The 4,651-nt window shown below is 38.2% G+C and overlaps 1 protein-coding gene across 1 annotated transcript in view; it reads right to left on the bottom strand.

The window, feature by feature from the left end:
• Nucleotides 1–549: 549 nt before the first annotated feature.
• Nucleotides 550–4,651, bottom strand: part of LOC138360686 (calpain-C-like) — a 151,947-nt gene continuing 147,845 nt past the window's right edge. The window contains exon 15 of the mRNA XM_069320333.1: nt 550–4,651. This exon is cut by the window's right edge and continues 1,859 nt beyond it. The gene's annotated coding sequence lies outside the window, so the exon portion shown is untranslated.

Here is a 4,651-nt window from a genome sequence, read left to right as displayed (position 1 = left end):
TATGCACAATATCTTTGTTGATATCATGGTATCTTTAATGATATATCGCTGAAGATATACAAGACGTCCATATAAACAATGTCATATACAAACTGGGTGGCAAATGTCAAGTATTAAAATCTTGGCAGATAATTAATATATAAAGGGATATGACATGAAGTTATTTATATTTCATGTCCTGGACTTTAGTAGATGGCTAAGGGTTTAGTATCACCATATTCAAGCCCAGCGTTTGTATGGTACCACAGCCACTTCTTTCTTGAGACTTAAGGACTACAGAATTTGAACATTTACTAGGACTGGTTATATATATAGGCTTAAACGATTTAATTTCATGTAAAGCAACTTGAGATCTGCCAAATACTGTGGTGTATGTATTATCGTCATCTATATGACATTATGGTCAGCGAGCCGGTTGACCGAGAGGACAGCACACTGGACTTGTGATCATGTGATTATGTGGTCCTGGGTTCGATCCCAGGCACCGGCGAGAAACCATGGGCAGAGTTTCTTTCACCCTATGCCCCTGTTACCTAGCAGTAAAATAGGTAACTGGGTGTTAGTCAGCTGTCACGGGCTGCTTCCGGGGGGTGGAGGCCTGGTCGAAGACCGGGCCGCGGGGACACTAAAGCCTCGAAATCGTCTCATGATAACCTCAAGATATATACACAAAATGCAAGCAGCTGATCTTTTTCAGTATGTTATGAAAGGCAAGTATATCCATTCATCTTCGTATATGTATCAATGTTAAAAGTGAAGCAAATCTTCAACCTAGTCTATCCTCACCTAAATATATTTTCTCCTACAGCTTGCATAAAATAAAGGCGACCAAATCAGCATGGAACAAGGAATCAATGAAAATGTGTACATCTGATAAAAATATTAATCTTGGAATGTTTCAGTATAATTACTCTATGTACAAGACTACAGTATGTGAACAAATTATTTTCATCACAATCCCCGCCTGTCCTAAATGTAACTTGTTTTACAAAATACGAAACACATTAATTAAAAATGGGGTATTGAACATCTATATACAATTACCTTTATGCAAACTGAACAAAAACGAGTGTAAATTGAAAATAACATCCATGAAATCAATACAAAGAAGCATAACAAAATTGTCAATTTTGTTGTCATGGAAAAGAAGCACCTCAGACGATCAATTAATTCATATAAACCAAGTATCATGAAGGTGATATAACTGGCCTAAAACAATGCAATGTTACAAGATAATACTGTACAAAATATGAGCATATTAACAATTATCGCAGAGATTGAAATCAACATATTTGTACATGCGTGTCACATTACTGCATAAAGGGAGCATATATGCTTTATTCTACAGAATGCTTTCAGTATATTTACATATTGTGAAACCCACAAAGACGGCTGTGGAAATAATGGTATAGAGATTTTTTCTGTAGCTCAGGACACTCTTACGCATATTTCCTCCAAGTCACCAACGTTGTCAAGAGAAACCTCGGGCAATGGGGTCCTATCTACAGAAGACATTTTTGTTCCATGCTTCTATACTGTGTATGAATGTATACAAGCTTCAACATAATTAAACTAGGTAAAGGCTCTTAAAAGTTTTTTGAACCAATTAGGTCTTAACCCTAAATTAGCACAAAAGGAAACGGCAGATTGCAACTAAAGCTGTGAAAGAGTATTAGACATATAAATATAATTGCCAAACATCGATAATGTTTCATCACAAACTTTTGTCCAAATGTCACACCCTTTTTTAATTATAATTTATTACAACTACTGCTATAGCTCAGTTTTTTCCCAAATACTGTACATGGAAACTAATCGCAATAGACTTTTAACCCGATTCAGGGAGCTACTAATGGAGCCTAAGGCCTAATGAAATACTGTATGGATATTATTGATCTAACCTTACATCTCTATTGCATTCTTCCCCCACCTTCCCTCCCCAACTCCTAAGATCTACTCACACATACGAAATATCCCGTCAACCCTGTTTAAACAATCAATTCTTGTTTATTATATTTCCCCTTAAGATGTAACATAACTGTACCTTTCCATTGCGTATATCACGTGATCCTTCTGGTGTGCTGGTGTCCTTCCTGTCACACTAACTTCTTGTTGCTTGACACTCGGGTAATTCTTACATTAATATCACCCATTATCTCAATATTAAATATGTTTTTTATTAAAAAACTTAAACTAATGGAAGACTACTATCAATACATGTAAATGTTCATCCTTGTCATATATAGCAGCCAATACAGTAGTATATACAGCATACTGTACAGTAGCCAATACAATATACTATACAATAGCCAATACAGAAGTCAATACAGTATACTGTAGAATAACAAACAACAGCCAATACAGTATGCTTCTTATGATGATTGAAACATGTCTTGTGCTAATTCTTGTGGACATGCCATTATTAGTGTACAGTCCAGTGTAACATTTTCCACATACAACTGTTTTCTCTCTCCTTTTACACAGCCTAAGAACACTGATATCATAGTGATCCATAAGAAGCCAAAATGATGATACCAGCAACTAGTTATAACACTAGCTGCTCATTCTGCATTTTAATGTAGACCTACAGTTGCTAGAGTACACTATAATGAAGTATAATTAAAATATTACATTAGCCAGCATACAAGAAACACCACAGCTTAACAAGCACCTCTATTTTACAAGGACATTTTGTGAAATTTTCTTTTTTGCTCGCCCGGCGGGTCACCCGCATCGCACCGCAAGGTAGGCCGGGCGTTGCCGGTGAGTACACAACCCAATGTTAAACTCTTTCACTCGCAATGTTTATACTTAATAATAAGAATAAGCAAAAATTAATGCATAACGCCGAGAGCATCATCCCCCGAACTGCATGTATTGGTTTGATGATGCCGAGAGCGTCATCCCCCGAACTGCATGTATTGGTTTGATGATGCCGAGAGCGTCATCCCCCGAACTGCATGTATTGGTTTGATGATGCCGAGAGCGTCATCCCCCGAACTGCATGTATTGGTTTGATGATGCCGAGAGCATCATCCCCCGAACTGCATGTATTGGTTTGATGATGCCGAGAGCGTCATCCCCCGAACTGCATGTATTGGTTTGATGATGCCGAGAGCGTCATCCCCCGAACTGCATGTATTGGTTTGATGATGCCGAGAGCATCATCCCCCGAACTGCATGTATTGGTTTGATGATGCCGAGAGCGTCATCCCCCGAACTGCATGTATTGGTTTGATGATGCCGAGAGCGTCATCAGGGCGCCAAAGGGATTCATATGTTTTGTTATTAAACATTTATTGAAAGTGATTTTAAAGAGCAGCTCTTAAAATTACCACATTCTTTCGCTTAAGTACAATATCAATAGTAGAATAATTAAAGTATAAAAGTTGAATGTACCATATTTGCTGGAAAATAGAACGTAGTTTGGTTTAATTCATAATTATGAATACATCCTATTTTCTGGCAAATATGGTTTATTCAACTTTAATACTTTATTGTATATAAATTTATTCTCCCATCCAAAACAATATACATTTAACTCTTTTTATGAAAGAGTTGTTATCCCTGCTTAAAAAACTGTGACAGAACTAGATATACAAACTGAATTAAATTCATCAATTTTGGACCAAGAGACTACACGATAAACCTAAATTTAAAAACTCAAATGTTAATAAAGTAGTGCATGCGTTTTTCTGAGAGGGCTTCTCTTCCCTTCGTCTTCATAACCCAGTACCTTATCCTCATATCCCTTCCAAGTCCTAGACTGTATAATCATATTGGCTTGACACTTTCTCTTGATAATTACTTGACCTACCACAATCAAATGGCCAAAGTTGAAGACTGTAACAATATTAGAGAAAAACCTGTCACCACTCAAGAGCTCGGATCCCAGACAATGGTGGCTACACGCAGACCACACACACAACATTCATGACTGAAAAACGACACAGAATGGTATTTTGAGATCAACTTTCATAAAATGTTCACAAACTGCTACCAGACATAATCTGTTAAGGTTATTTTATCACATGTCTTAGTGTCTTCAAGGTGTATATTTTAATATGAAGTTACATACAGCAGTAACTTATTTAATTAATATTATGTATCCCCCGTAACTACTGTGTTTTACAACATACACTTGTAAATATCTTAGTACTCATCACATATGGATAACAATGAGCAAGCTTTAATGTTTCCTTCACAGCACACTTAATTGCTATGTCAGAGCCACACTGCACCACCAGTACCACACAACACCACCAGTACCACACAACACCACCAGTACCACACAACACCACCAGTACCAGACAACACCACCAGTACCACACAACACCACCAGTACCACACAACACCACCAGTACCACACAACACCACCAGTACCACACAACACCACCAGTACCACACAACACCACCAGTACCACACAACACCACCAGTACCACACAACACCACCAGTACCACACAACACCACCAGTACCACACAACACCACCAGTACCACACAACACCACCAGTACCACACAACACAACACCACCAGTACCACACAACACCACCAGTACCACACAACACCACCAGTACCACACAACACCACCAGTACCACACAACACCACCAGTACCACACAACACCACCAGTACCACACAACACCACCAG

The sequence above is a fragment of the Procambarus clarkii genome, chromosome 1 (genome assembly GCF_040958095.1).
Source record: "Procambarus clarkii isolate CNS0578487 chromosome 1, FALCON_Pclarkii_2.0, whole genome shotgun sequence".
Taxonomy (NCBI): Eukaryota; Metazoa; Arthropoda; class Malacostraca; order Decapoda; family Cambaridae; genus Procambarus; species Procambarus clarkii.
This window is presented reverse-complemented; position numbering and strand designations above follow the sequence as displayed.